General features: G+C 34.9%; 1 protein-coding gene across 2 annotated transcripts in view; it reads right to left on the reverse strand.

Annotated features, from left to right (window-relative positions):
• LOC150081929 (sulfotransferase 1B1-like) overlaps positions 1-16,693 on the reverse strand; it is a 368,098-nt gene that overhangs the window by 172,359 nt on the left and 179,046 nt on the right. Inside the window, exon 1 of one of the 2 annotated variants that reach the window (XM_090379832.1) lies at positions 8,358-8,549. The exons of the other annotated variant lie outside the window; for it this stretch is intronic. The gene's annotated coding sequence lies outside the window, so the exon portion shown is untranslated. Of the gene's footprint in view, positions 1-8,357; positions 8,550-16,693 lie in introns of those variants that run through there. 2 annotated transcript variants of the gene reach the window in all.

The raw sequence follows: 16,693 nt of genomic DNA on the forward strand, positions 1-16,693 counted from the left end.
CGTTTACGCATTACTGTAATCATTTTCCAGAGGTGATTTTAAAACTTTTAAAGTTTAGCAACTTAGATCGTATTTATATTACTAATAAGGGATATTTTTGGATAACCTTGAGGTTGGTAATATTCATATTATTTCAAGTGTAGTTTTACTATTGTTGAGCGCCTATGAGCAAAAGTATTAAAAGAGGGAATACGGCATTAGTTCGCCACAAGAAACAGTTTGTCTGCAGAATGCAGCTGAAAAAGTTTTTCTACCCTTAAAAAAGGGCATTTCCATACATATTTAAATAAAGAAAAGAAAGAGTATATAAGTGTTGACGTATATTTCGTAGCGAAATATACGTCAGCACTTATATACGCTTTATTTTCTTTATTTAAATCTGTAATTACCGCATACTGAGTATATCTCGTGTTCAAAACAGAGGCCTTACTTTTTGATGCATTTACCTTGGTTTTGGAGGGTTGACTCCTGAAGAAAACGCCATGCCGAAATCATCGTGATTGCATCACTAAGTACTTTTTACATAACATAATTCATATTATTTTATTTACAGGTACTTATATGCATTTTTTCTATGGTTTCGACTGCTGGTTCCTTGGACTATACTTTTTTCTTTTTCTTTTTTTAGGAGAGGAAATGGAGATGAGAATTAAGAAAATGAATTTTCAACGACATTCGACAGCTCTTGTTTTTGTAGAACTGGAGTAAATTAGATACCAAAATTTCATAGTTTTCTCTTTCCTATTACCCTAAACACCATGTACTACCGCCTTAAATGATCGCCAAGCTGCCAATTCAACCTCGTTTAACTGGGTTTCAAACACATCGTCTTTCAGGAGTTTCCTAATTTGGGGCCCCTACGAAAATTCCTTCCTTAAGTTTGGCATAAGTTAAATTAGGAAACACACTTCTCAAGTATGCATATCTGTTACCTTCTTTATCTAGTCCTTTCACGAAAATTTTCATCAATCCAAGTTTGATGTGCAGGGGTAGAAGAAGAACCTTGTTTGATTGCACTAAAGGAATATATTTTACATTACATTGTGCTGGTATGAACTCGTCCCTCTTGTCCCAATGCTGCACAACATAATGTTCTTCTGTTGCACGGCTGTCCCACAAAAACAAAAAACAATATTTTGGGAAACCGCCTCTGCAAATCAATAACCTTAAGATCACTGCATATGTTCCAAACATAATCCTGGTATTTTATAGCATGTAGCACTTTAGATATGCTTTCACTACTTTCTTTAAGTACAACTGAACGAAACACAGGAACTGATGGAAATTCGTTGTCATTATGAAGCAAAACTGCTTTTAAACTTAATTTTGAGGTGTTTATGAATAAACGCCATTCATCTGACGACACCCTAGACGCCATTCATCTGACGACATATTATGCACGACACCCTAGTTCTTTCAAAAGTCCAATAATGTCTTTGCAAAAACATATACTCTTCTCCGTAGCGAAATATGTCGAAAACTTTTCATGTCGTTTTTGGACAAACACTGAAATCTTTGTTCCTGCTGCAAGTATATTCCACTGCTCTAACCTAGAACCTAACAGTTCAGCTTGTTCTTTCGGCAAATTTAAGTCTCGAACCAAATCATTCAACTCATCTTGTTTGATTAAATGAACCTCACTACCCGAACTTACTGGCTGATAGTCGACATCTTGTGAAGTGTAGGCTTCCGGGGAATCCTCAACTTCAACTTGATCACTATTATCTTCTCCACTACTATTTGGAGGATAGATTTACATCCCTGCGAACATATCACGATCAGTTAATACTTGGAAAATCTTGGCACAGGCTTCAAAAATCCTCCCCAAAAACACTAAGCGTGCTCTCTTCAAACTGTAAATTGTTGAATCAGAATTTAACCCTAAGAACCATAGGTAGAAGTCTGATTGTGTTTATTACAAGAAAACCGAGGCCGGAATCGATTGCTAAAATTAAGAGAATTAGCTTATATTCTTAAAATAAATCAGTATGTCATACATACTAGCTAGATTATGCGAAATTGGCATATTTTGGTAAACGTAATTTTATATTTAATAACTGTGGCGTGATGTGAAATTATCATGGTGATTTCGAAATTTTACGCATAAACATTGGTTAAAAACAGCATTTAAGTTCTTGGAGGTAAAAATCCTGTTGGCAAGTGTTATTATTCATATTGTATTATTCTTATATTATTCCTTAGGTCATTTACAGCGAAAAACTTTCACATAAGTTTAATTCTCGACGGTAACGGAATTATCGTTACCTGAATGTTAAAAATAAGTGAACAAAAAAGTGAATCATAAATTTTGAACTTAAACACCCTGGTTCGTTTTTGAACCTCACCGGTAATGGAGTTGCATCTGAAGTTTAAGAATGATATGAACGAGTCGCAATAATTTCGCAGGCAAAATGACTGATCGAGGCGTTTACAGCTTTGAATGGATTGAGCAAGCTCAATGCTGATGGCATTCTTCCTTTTGCTCAAACTACACACATGAGCAGGCGTAAATTCAAATTGAGGAAGGATGGTTTCAGGATAGATATGCAGAGATTTGCCTTCAGCCAGTGGGTGATTGAATGTTAGATCAAACTTTCATCTGTTGTTGTGAAAATGGATAGTTTGAATAAATTCAAGGAAGAACTAGACAAATTATTGGAGGAAATGGACAAGTGATGACGGAAGGGTTTTTTTTTTTTGCTGATGTTTTATAAGCATAATTTGCTACTACTAAATTAAATTCCTACAGATATCATTGGAATTATTCTAAACGTCAGTGCATATCCTATGAAGGAAAAAATTCAGTCTTGGAATGAACTTGTCAATATCAGACAAGATGAAACACTAGTCAGAAAGGAATTGTCACTAGGTACATTTTTCTCGATGTTATATTTGCCACCAAACTAGATATCGCAAAATAGTTCGCGCCCAGTTTATACAGTCTCTTTCTAATTTAATTTAATTTAATGATCCGGACGCGGATCATTAAATTCAAAATTATACAAATTCAATCTTATTGAATCTCACAGATGTTTTTTGCGGTGATGAAGAAATATGGTCTCATGTTATTTATCAGTGTCCAATTTACAGTGACTATAGGTTCTGTCTGAAATACAGTTTCATCGCTTTTAATCATGGTAATAAATCCTGTCTTGTCGCTTTAGTCATTTTCAAGACTTTGCTCATAAGTTTTTCACAAAATGAAAATTGTTACTACAACCTATTTCTACTCCTATACCTCGGCAAAACTTTTATCTAAATTCAAGCTTCGAATCACTACAACTAATAAGAGACAAACTGTTTGGATTTTAAGGATCTAAGCTACAGAATTGGCTCCTTTTGATTTTTTGACTTGTGCACCCAAATCTTGGATATTGCTGATTGTTATGACTCTTTTTATCTCATCATTATCATCAGTCATTTTCACTCCACTGCAGGATGAAGGCTTCTCCAGCAACTTTCCAGTTCCTTCTGTTTTGTGCAATGGCCATCCATTTGCTGCCCACGAACTCTTGAATTTCATCTGTCCATCTCCGTTGTCTTCCAAGTTTTCTTTTAGCTCCTCTTGGGTACCATTCTGTTATTTTATCTGTCCATCTGTCATCCTGAGTTCGAGTTATGTGTCCTGCCCAAGTCCATTTCAGTTCTTTAGTTTTGATAAGAATGTTCGTTAGTTGAGTTTGCTGCCTAATCCACGTGTTTTTCTTCTTATCCAACAGTCTGACTCCTAATATAATTCGTTCCATTCTTCGCTGTGTAGCTTTCAGCTTTTCTTCCATTCTTTTGGTGAGTGCCCAAGTTTCACTTCCATAAGTCATGATGGGGAGTATACATTGGTTGATTATTTTACGTTTCAAACAAATTGAGATACTGCTCCTCAGTATGTGACTATATTTCTTGAATGCTATCCATCCAAAATTTATTCTTCTCTTGTTTATCTACTGACTCTCAACTTTATTTACTTCGTTACTTATTACCATTTAATGGTTTATCTGGTATGAGTATTAAACTGTTTTGCTTTCCTGGAATGGCTTGGACTCTGCTGACTAATGATGAAAATAAACATTTATTAATGGAAATTTCGTGTATTCTATGGTTGTTTTGTCGTAAGTGCCAAAATTATGAGGCATCATTATATTGTGTAACTGCATGTATTCGTCGATCGATTTGCCTGCTTGTCAGAAGAAAACCCCGACGTTTCCGAAAAAAAAAAAAAAAAAACAATATTGGCCTGAGACCGACTAACTCGTTGACAAAAAAGCCGACTGAAAAGTCCCTACCGTCCAGATGGATGGAGGGGAGGGGGGATTCGAACTCACGCCTTCTCTGGAAGGACGTTGATCGCAACCACTGTGTGCTAACAGCGAGGGCGTTAAGGATGTGACTAGGTTACAGTGTATGACCGATCTAGTGATGGTATAATATTTTCTTACCGCCATATCCTCCACTTTGCAGCTAGTATTTCAGGCTAAAGAAAGGTGTTCAGGTGGGTTTTGGGGAGGGGAATCTGAGGATATGATTATTTATGAGTATAATTAAACGTAACACCTTTAATAATAAGGTGTTACGTTTACTTATTAATACGACATGATCAAGTACTGGAACAACATGACAAAGAATCATACCTCATGTAGCCATTTAAAGGCGCCTCTTCGCCCTAATCGACGAAGCAACGGTACCAACATACTTGTAATTTCTGCTATATATAGCAAGTACAGCAGAAAAGAATACAGGAACCAACGCAGGTTTTACGTCGATTCTGATTTGGGGACGCAAAGACAGTGCCATGAGCTAGCACGAACTGGTCTTAATGGATATATTATGAATGACTGAGCTCAAGATCCTGGAGATGTCATGGCAGTTTTCGTTTTTCACATAATTTCTGCCAAACTCTCTGGTCATAATATCTCTCTGGTTGTTTGGTACGGAACGTTGCCTTGTTGTTGAGTACAAGGTAAGAGTCGAAGCAACTAAGACTACGGTATCAGCACAGTGTACCTGGTATGTAAATATTTTACGTATTCTACATCGGTGCGCATGTATATGCGACGTAAACCGAAATTTCCGAGAGGACTAAACTCTACCTCTGTTTGCAATTGGCTTAATTAAAAAAACCACATAAATCCAACTTCAGATCTCTTCCAAACAAGTTGAAAGGCGGTGATATCCACCGCCCAGGGGTTCAAAGCAATACAAACCAACCCAGTAATACTGCATGCGTTTACGAAGTATCAACTGTATTGAGCCATTTGGTAGCAGCACAGCTTACTTTTCAATTTTTTTCCTAGTAATACAGTAGAAACCTCAAAAATCTGGAACTTTTTGAGTTTATCAGAAGGCGTCGAGGCGTAGCAGGCTCTTCAACCTGGTATTAGTGGGAGTAGCTTCTATCTATTAGACTCGCGAGCCGGTAATAAGGTCTTTCAGATTTGGAGCATCATGGTATTCTGTAACCAACTGTGTGAGTGTGTGGTTGAATTTACAAACACTACATCAGAGGTTCCCAAACTTTCGGTTCAAGGTGCCCTTAGTGTCCCAGTAATTTTTTCACGGCGCCCCTGGGACAATAGAAATACCTAACACAGTGACTTTCGACCTTTTAATAATTCGATTCTGTGTGTGTGTGTGTGTGTGTGTGTGTGTGTGTGTGTGTGTGTGTGTGTGTGTGTGTGTGTGTGTATAAAATATTAAAAAATATATGTTATATGATAGTTATTATAATAATATAATTATAAACAAAATTAGAATTCATAATACAAATTATATATAGTTATATAATAATTTTATTCTTTATATAGAGAGTTTATTCTTTATATAATATACATCAATTCTACATCATTACAAAGTTAAAAAGATACGGTACAATGGATACCGTACATCTTTTTATAATGAAATAAATATATAAATTACAAAAAAAAAAAAAAGTTTAAGTAACTTAAACCCAAATTACATGGCACCCCTGGAATGTTGTTGTGACAGCCTGGTTGAAAACCACTGCACTATACATGTATACTGCTTGTAGGGTGTGGGGTGTGCGTAAGCGTCAAAACTATGAGGCATTATTATATTGTATAATTGCATGTATTCGTCGATTGGTTTGCTTGTTTGTCAAAATCTCCCCGAGAATAATCGACCGTACAAAGGCAGGGGGAAAATAAGTTGAATTACTAACGGAACAATTATGTTCCATTAGTAATTTCCAAACACCAATTTCTTTCTGTTTTACACATTTCCTAGATTGTGTGTCATTGTTATTATGTATTTGCAATGTATGAAATCATTCATTTTGCGACACGCAATATTAGTTCACGGTATAGTACGTAATAGTGCAGCAGTACGCATTTAGTTTTTAAGGCGTTTCGATTGATGAAATCATATCGCACTATTTATACCTCATATAAAAAATATTGGACAATTGCAACACTCATACCGGAAGTAGCACTCGAACCCACGACCTTTATTTCTTCGGCAAAGTACGTTACGCATTGGGCCGATCCCCCAGTACAGGTTAACGTTCTCGTTCTGGCTTAATACTGGCGACTATCGTTCCAAGAAAATTATAGGGATAAGAATTACTATATTATTTAATCAAAATAACTAATTTTCCCTGAGCACTTAGGCTATGCATAACCAACAAAAAAAAAAAAAAAAAATTTCAAAAATCTGGAACGTGTTAGGTATCCAAGGAAGCCGGATTTATGAGGTTCTACTGTACTACAACCAATGTAGAGAGATATATTACAGGCTAAAATGGGTTCGCCAAATAGCGACCAATATCCCCATGGGCTCAAAATCTAGTGAGTATGGGCTTGGCACACCCAGGGTCCTGAGCTGATATCGTCATTCTTCTCTTCCTTGGTGATTCCCTTCTACTTCTCTCTCTTTCTCTCTCTCTCCGTCGGGATAACTTGGAAATTTTTTTTGGCTAGTGCAGCATAAGCCTCAGGCTTTCTTGCACTATGTGGCTAGTAATAATACCGTACGCAGATGAGAGAATAAAAGATCAATCAATGGTTGTATACTGCCATTAGTTATACGTGACACTGTATACTTATAGAACAGCATTTCTGAAACTGGGGCACGCATCATAGGACGAGAGGGAAAAAATAATGAATATAGCACTGCCCTTGATATATATATAGATTCTTTACTATGTAACTAATGAAGGGCATCTATGGAGTTATGTTCAAATATATTTTCATATTTGCATATATTTAAATCATGGATATATATATATATATATATATATATATATAAAAAACAAGGTCGTCGTCTTCTCATATTTAGCATCAATAGTACTGAACTACATAATCACTACATTACTATATCTAATAAACATCACAAGTTGTATCCTTTTGTCTGATATACATCAATACTTTAAAACCCTTAGTCATTTAAAATCCTCTATTCCATGATTAATTCGCTTCGTTTTCTTTTTTTTTTTTTTTTTTTTTGCCGCAGAAGGAGGAGAAAAAGATAAAAATACATCAAAACGATTCATATTTTACTCACTGAGTAGAAAGAAACAGTACTCAGAAGAAATACAATGAAACGCGAAATGTGAATTTAATCTGCAAAAAATAGAATTGGCTCGCCAAGACACACTGATCCTAGAGAAAAACGAACTCTGATCAATGAATGGAGAAATATTAAACCAATTCCATTTTTTAGAAAAAAATATTAAAAGTATGAAAATTTCATGCGTGGAAGTACATCAAGCGTTTCGAACAGTTTTGACAATTCATTTCACGATTTCTATCATATCTATTACAGAGGACATTCATAAATCACGTAATGCGAGTTTAACGTCTCTTACCTCCCCATAACATTTTTTAACAAAAGCTTTGAACCCCGATTCAATATTAACGCAGTGCGCCAATTTGTCATTATTTGTTTTTGAATAAGGCGTAGTTTATCTTAAAGGTTTTCATTTAAAGTACATTTCATAGGAACTGCAGGAGAAGTAAAATATTCAAAATTAACAATTTTTAATAAGTAAACTTTATAGCAAGCAAAAAAAAAAAAAAAAAAAAATAGTATCGAAATTGCTAGTACGACACAAAAATTACTTCTAAAAACTTGAAACTGTACTGTTAATCAAATATATATAAAAAAAAAAAAAAAAAACTCACCTCTCGTTAAACTGAACTAATCACAAACAAAACCAACATTCACTAAAAAGTTTTTATTTTCAGGCAGCGAGAGAAAAAGAAAGACAATTCACATCGGTACACATTCGCAGAAAAGCTACAGTACGTAGTTCAAAAATCAGAGGGATTTTCACAGTGAGCTTCTTTTTATCTTTATTTTTTTTTTGTTTTGCTAAAATTAATTTAACTATTCTCAACTGAACTTACCTATATTGCTTATAGGAGAAAGCAATTCTGTTCAAACAGAAAACGAAATTAAGATTAGGTGGCAACCCACTCGAACTATATACTGCAAAAGTTTTCTAGTCAGCCCAGCATAATCATATACCACTCCGTAGACATTTAAGCATTTGGATTAAGGGCACATAGAAGTATCCATGAGCTACACGCAACTGAGTACGCTCTACGGCTCCACACAATGTACGCCGAAGAGGACAAGCGTCTAATGAGAGCAGAAAAGCGGGCCACTTGCCTTCCAGTGTTCTCCTACAGCATCGTACCTGTGTTACCTGAGAGACTAGCCAATAACAGACGGCAGATGAAACCACCTACCTTATTCAAGGGATAAGTCACAGGCCGGTGTACATCCACGTTCTTGTGTCGTAACAGAGAACAGCACTTTCTCGTATCGATAATGCTGTTACTAAGCATTCTTCGAACAGTGAAAGTTCAGCATACTACATAATAATGTGTTTCAATTCTTATTGTCTTTAATGGATACAGCATACACTAATTTGTGAAAAGTATTTAGCACTGTTTTATGGATTTATATGAAGGAGTAACAATCTTACTATCATGTTCCACGAACCATATTCTCATCATTCAGCGAATTGTACATCAGATGCGATATTATTTGGACTAGAACCTCAACTTTCGCGCATTTTTTGAAATTCTGGTATGAAATACAACACAGTACGCTCATTTAATCTCTTCGCCATTTCAAGTAAATCCTAGGTTTTACCTGTCATATTGATTTTCTGTTCTTGTAAATTTTTTTACTTAGGATTAAGTTTTGGTTCAATGTACAAATACAGAAGGTACAGCAACCTCTGTTCTTTTCGTGTAACTTCGCAGCTGCACCTTCAACGTGTTACCGGAAACCGTAGCTCAAAAGTACTGTACTGTACTAGCGTCCGCGAGCACGCGCAAGCTTCTGATGCATACCAAATCAAATTCGGTCTAAGTCCGCCCTGTTTTTGTCTAATTTTTAACCCTAACTCGAAAGTTGCTCCCCCCCCCCCGAAGAAAACTAATAATTTTCATAATTTCTACTCAATTTGCAAAATTGAAACTCTCAATATACATAAACAGAAGTATATTCTTTGATTTCCTACCTTTAGCGCTCAGCAAAAACTATTAATTCACTCTAAAACAGCAAACATGTACGATCACATTTCAATTTATTAAGAGGTTCTGTAGTCTGCTTTACATCTAATACCTTGGTTCAAAAGAAACAGCCTCAAAATAAAAGTTCTCTACGTAAGGAGACGTTGAAGACAATATGAAACCATGTTGCACATGTCGATCAGCTGACTTTTCTACTCCATAATACAAAATAACAACAATAAATAGCACATTTTTCTAAGGTGATTTAATTCAAGAAGAAATTTAAAACAGTTTGGATGGTAAAGTTTGGTTTACTCTAAGCAATATTTATTTTCTATATGCATTTGAAGAGACCAACTTTGAAACTGACTAAATGATACAGAACACTACAAATCTTAAAGATAACCATAAAAAGATAAAGAATTATCTCCTTTTATTGTTGTTCGTTTTGAAAGTGGAATCGCTTGAAGGTGATACGGAATGGTATGCGCCTGTTGCTAACACAATTGGTTGTTTTATAAGCAGCTGGTCTCGGTTAACTGAGTTGATTAATTAACTGATTAGTAGTATACCACTGCTTATATATATATATATAGTGGATATGGCCAAAGGTTATATATATATATTTAATATATAATTATATACAATTATATATATAATTATATACAATTATATATATATATATATATATATATATATAGTGTTCTTAATGATGGTTATGATAATGATATCTAGTAAATTTTATAGTGTTAGGAGTTTGTCAGTTGTGCAACGTTAATGCTATTGTACAAAAGGCAATTAGACATTATACGTGCATGAAATTATATTGATCGATTTTGTTTAATTAAATGTTATTAATCTGTAGGCAGTTAGGTGTATATGGATCAGGTTACAAAGTTAGTAAATGTAAACTAACTTTAGCCTGAGAGGCCTATAAACGTTATATGAATGTAATGGTATTAAAAATAATATGATGCTAAATGATGAAAATAACGATAAAAATAACAATATAAATGCAAATAAACAAAAAATAGAAATGAACAAAATATATTGCAATAACATTCCCTCACTTGGCCATCAATCTGCTACTACATCGGGAGGCTTTGAGCAGAATGATAGCCAGACTAAAAGAATGTCTCATACCTACCCGTTAGTAGCAGATTGATAGCAAAGTGAGGGAATGTTATTGCAATTTATTTTGTTCATTTTCATTTATTGTTTATTTGCATTTATATTGTTATTTTTATCATTATTTTCATCATTTAGCATCATATTATTTTTAATACCATTACATTCATATAACGTTTATAGGCCTTCCAGGCTAAAGTTAGTTTACATTTGCTAACTTGATCCATATACACTAATTGCCTACAGATTAATAAGATTTAATTAAAGAAAATCGATCAATATATATATATATATATATATATATATATATATATATATATATATATATATATATATATATATATATATATATATTGTATGATGATCCAAGCTGATTCTCAAAAGGTTTCGGTCAAAGTAAAATATATAAATAAGTAAACAATAAGTAAACAATATACAGTATTTTGTATTCGGCCCACTAGTACAGTTTAAAAATAACACAAATCGACGAGCATATCCATATTCTCCTCCAAGTTTCTTTTAATGTCGCCGGTTTACGAGGTGCAGTAAATCGTGGGGGATCAGGGTACACGAATAATAATAATAATTATATATGCATGTCTCTATGTGACGTTAATTATAATTAATCACGTGGAGTTGAAAGGACAAGTGCTACGACAGTAGTTAAAGCAGAACAATTTGAAGATCTTCAAGTTTCGATAACATTCATTTTCTAGAAAAAAAAAAAAAACTTATATTCCCACTTAATCCAGAGATCAAAATGATACCAAAGTGTATTATGAATATGATATCCAAATTTTACAAGTTTTCTGATTATCTTTCTTTTCCCCCTTTTTCTTATTTGACAGGAAGCATAGCAATCTTATCAGAACGCTTCCATGGGGAGCAAGTAACGCTCGCGCTCATGTTATAAAACAATAAATTCCATTCCAAGGACAAAAGTACCAAAAGTGCTAAGTATTTTCCAAACGTCTCGGTCAACACGAATAACAACTACGGTTCTCTCAGTAATCTAAGACGAAGGGAATGTGATAAGGGAGCAAGGTTCATCCGAGACTTAAGACATGCCCGAACAGTCCGACATTTCGTTTAAAACATGTGTTACATGCAGTCGTCGTAAATTAGCTAACAGACCTCGTTGTCGTTGAGACGTCTTGTCATCAAATAACTCGAAGCATGGTGAAGAAACTGTACTAGTCTACATGGTTTAAAATTACAACTTTCAGGAATTCTTTAAAACATATATAAAGAATCAAAATACGGAAATATATACCAAAAGTTCGTATTAATTGTATATTAATTTATTAAGGATTACCTATTAACAAGAATCATATCTATATATATAATTTAATCATATATATATATATATATTAATCATTTGATATTGATATATTAGCTAAATATATAAATATTAAATGAAATAAATGTTAAATTATTTAAAATATATGCCAAAACAACTAAAACTTTGTATAATAAATTCCCAGGTAAGCTAAATGTTATTATTATACATTTCAATAGCAAATAATTAGGAGAAGCAAACTAAAACATTTTATAAAATCTAAACTAGTACACAAGGGAAGAAATGACAGAGACTCCGCTGCTTTCCACTTCAGGAAAACAAAATCCCACAGGTTTTTCTTTACGTGAATCGGATAGCAGCGGAGTCAACACTAAGGGCTATACTAGACGAGCGCTTGAAGCGCGAGCGTCAGCTGACGTCGTGAACACCTAACATCAGATCGTTTCAAACTAGACGGAACGCTCCTAACGTTTCATTGGATATCACCAGCGCCCACTTTTGCTATTCCCAGTTTCAAAATGGATGTTATTCAAGTTGGATGTATTGCGCATTTATGTATAATATTGATTGCGAGTAGAAAGAGAAAACGACGTGGTGGCTTCATCCAGAAAATTCAAATAAGTTAAAATCAGGACAGTTTCATATTATGTTGGAAACACACAGGAAGTCTTCCGAGTTTTTTTTTTATTTTTTTATTTAACAGAATGTAGATAGAGTTTTGATGAACTTCTAATGTTAATTAGTGTAAAAAACGCAAAATTTGATACCGTGATGCGGAAATCAATACCGATGTTTACATCTATGGTTTATGTGCTGTAGCGACAGGCCAACTCCCACTAATTTTTGAAATGTTGTTTTCTTTGTTTGTAAAATTATTTTATTTCTAACAGCTATTCTTATTCAGTGATTAAGGTACATGTATTGGTAAGACTTGGTGTCTTACAGAATTACTTTCAGTAACATAAAAGGTAACTTCCTGTTTGATTTTACCACAGAGGACTTCTCAGAATTAAACACCTGTTGTTACTGTCTTTCCACCACTTGACACAACAGTATTTCCAGATGGAACATTGACAAGTGCTTTCCATCCAATTGAAGCAGAACACATTCTCCACTTTCCACGCTGCAACGGATTACTTTCCGTGAAATAAGGGATGTGTTGCTTGATTTTACGAATGCTTATGCGAAGACACAAATTTTTGGAATTTTTTATGCAGCTATCATTAGAAATAGTTTCTTGAAATTTCGTTAGAAGATCAAATATACAAACTGAAAACGTGCTGTACCGATATTATTCCGTAAAAACAATTACAATAAAGCAAACTCTTTTTTTCTTTTTTATCAAATGCGCATTGCAATGTTATCAGCTTTACACCACTCTTTCCCGTTTCCTCTGTGGCTTCTAACTTATGAATTTCAACGATTTTGTGTTAGTAGATGTAATAGACATTGCAGAAAGGAAGTACGATCTTTTTGTTTTTCAAAAACAATCCGTTGCAATTCTTTCGGTCATGTTTTTTATGCCATTAATTAAGCAACTGCGTGAAGTATTTTATTATTTTTTTTTTTCACCCTTTGTTACGCTGCAACGACTCTGAAGAAAGAAAGACACCGAAGTTATGTTTGAAACGAAAGGTTCAAAATTCGATTTGGAAGAAGACAGAGACCGCATGTGATTTTTTTTTTTTTTTTTTTTTTTTTAACGCCGACGTTAGTTGTATTGTTGCCGTGGATATTCTTCAGCAGTTTTCCAATCACTGTTTAGATCTTGTTTAATGATAAGAAAGTTCTTTATTAACTTAAATTATATACATTCGTGATTCCGTATACAGATAACCCAGAATTTATCAATAAATTGTCTATACAAGAGAACAAACTTGTATTTCGTTAACTAATGAAACAGTACTAAAATAGATGTAATATTTACAATAAATATAAGGTTTAGAACTGAGCTTTCTGATTATTCTCATCATTACACAGTTCATCCCTGTTCGGAAACATTTATTTTCCAATTTCAATACAACTCTGCTTTTTTTTTTCTTTGCTGTACAAGGTTGTACAAGGGAGGCCTCCTTTCCACCTCACAAATAAACGCCTCAAACATCGTCTTCTGCAGAGTATAATAAACAAAATAATTAAGGTCAACCACCTCATGCACGGGGAGAATGTCTTCTTAGGCTATGCAAACGCCAAGGCGTTTGCGTTTGTAACGCTTCCAACGGCGTTGGCAGGCGTTCAACGCCAGCTAACGTCATCCAACGCGGCGTTGGAAGGGGCCCGTCTAATTTTTGCATGCCTTTACCCTCTGCTTCCTGTAAAACTGGGCGTTGGAAGGCGTTCCCGACGCCGCGCTTCAAGCGCTCGTCTAGTACAGCCATAAGGGCATATACTAGACGAGTCCTTGAAGCGCGAGCGTCAGCTGGCGTCGTGAACCGTCGCCACCGTAATATTATTACGGTGGTGACGCGTGAACGCCTCCAAAACAGCAAACAACACGTAACGTTCCTAACGTACGATCTTTTCAAACTAGACGTGGCGCTTCTAATGATTCATTGGATATCATCAGCGACTCACTTTTTCTATTTCCAGTTTCAAGATGGATGTTGTTCAAGTTGGATTTACTGCGCATTTATGTATAGTGCTGATTGTGAGTAGAAAGAGAAAACAACGATGTTGGCTTCATCCAGAAAATCCAAATAGGTTAAAAACAGGCCAGTTTTTAACGGGACTTCTCAGAAAAAAACACCAATGTTAATGTCTTCCCACCACTTGACTCATCTGGTATAGCCCTTAGGGCTATACCAGACGACGCGCGCTTCAAGCCCTCGTCTAGCACAGCTCTCAGGGCAGTACTACACGTCGGAAACGCCTTCCAACGCACTGTCACCCAACGCGGGCCATTCCGACGCAGCGTTGGACGACGTTAGCTGGCGTTGAATGCCGTTGGAGGCGTTACAAGCGCAAAAGCCTTGGAGTTTGCATAGCCTGAGGAGACATTTTCCCAGAACTGAGAAAGCTCAGTTCTGAATTTTATATTTATTGTAAATATTACATCTATTTTAGTACCGGGAAGTTAACGAAATACAAGTTTGTTCACTTGCAGAGAATTTATTGGTAAATTCTGGGTTATCTGTGTACGGAATCACGAATGTATATAATTTAAGTTAATAAGGAACCTTCTTATTATTAAATAAGATCAAAACAGTAATTGGAAAACCGCTGAAGAATATCCACTGCAACAGTAGAACTAATGTCGGCGTTAACAAAAAAGAATCACGTGTGGTTTCTGTCTTCTTCCAAAACGAATTTTGGACCCTTAGTTTCAAACATAACTTCGGTGTCTTTCTTTTTTTGAAACGTCCAGAGTCGTTGCCAGCGTAATAAAGAAAAAAAAAATAATAATAATAAATAAATAATAATAATATAATAATGCACGCAATGGCTTGCATTATTTTGGCATATGCTTGGCATAAAAAATATGACTGAAAGAATTGCAACGGATTGTTTTTGAAAAACAAAAATTGGGGGTGGGTTGTGTACGGGACACAACCGCAATCGTTTAAGGCGTGAATCTGTCTTTGTGTTATTAGAGGAAGGATAAGATGTAAATGAATAAAAGTCTTAGTGGTTATAAGTGAAGTATAATTTTATTTATGAAAAGCCGATGATAGGAGAAGTAAGATACATGTGGGCATAGTATTTACATTGATGTTTCTTACAAAGGTTAAAGCTATACAAGTGTTGTCCAGAGAGTAGTAGGCGATGATAGAAGAATGTACTTCAAGTTGAACTCACGTTGAACTTTTGAATTTTTCTTTCCAATGATATACGTTTCTTACATTTTTGTTCATATTTCCTTTGCAATTTTTTCGACATTATGAAAATTTTCTTCAACTCAGCACACTTATCGGATTATAACTTTACAAATTTTATTTTATCGGTTATTATTGCTAAATAATATTGTAGATCCTGTTATTATCTACAAATTGACACCAATTTCAACGTCTTAACTCTTCGCAATCCAAAGTTACATTGGCCAAACGCCATTTTAAGTGTTCACGCGCAGCGCTACCCCTCCTCCCCCTCACCGCTGCACATCCCCACTACCCACCATTTTAGATACGAACATAAACCCTCTATCCAACAAAATCTAAATCATTAGATTATCATTTATAGTTTACGAGATATAAGCGCGACAAATATTGCCATTTTTTTTGGTCGCTAGAGTTTACGTAGAGACCCCCTATACCGGACCGAATTTAAAGACGTATTCACGTCAAAAAAGATCGTACTGTACTTCCTTTCTTCAATGTGTATTGCATCTACTAACACATAATCGTGGAAATTCATAAGTTAGAAGCCACTGTGGAAACGGGAAAAAGTGGTTAAAACTGATAACACTGCAATGCACATTTGATAAAAAGAAAAGTTTGCTTTATTGTAATTATTTTTGCGGAATAATATCGGTACAGCACGTTTTCTGTTTGTTTATTTGATCTTCTAACGAAATTTCAAGAAAATATTTCTACTGATAGCTGCATTACCACTACAAATTTCTAAAATTGGTGCCTTCGCATGAGCATTCGTAAAATCAAGCAACACATCCCTTATTGCAGGGAAAGTAATCCGTTGCAGCGTGGATAGCGGAGAATGTGTTCTGCTTCAAATGGATGGAAAGTACTTGTCAATGTTCCATCTGGAAATACTGTTGTGTCAAGTGGTGGAAAGACAGTAACAACTGGTGTTTAATTCTGAGATGTCCTCTGTGGTAAAATCAAACAGGAAGGTA

Source organism: Mastigoproctus giganteus, chromosome 8 (assembly GCF_048544385.1).
Source record: "Mastigoproctus giganteus isolate SK-2022 chromosome 8, ASM4854438v1, whole genome shotgun sequence".
Taxonomy (NCBI): domain Eukaryota; kingdom Metazoa; phylum Arthropoda; class Arachnida; order Uropygi; family Thelyphonidae; genus Mastigoproctus; species Mastigoproctus giganteus.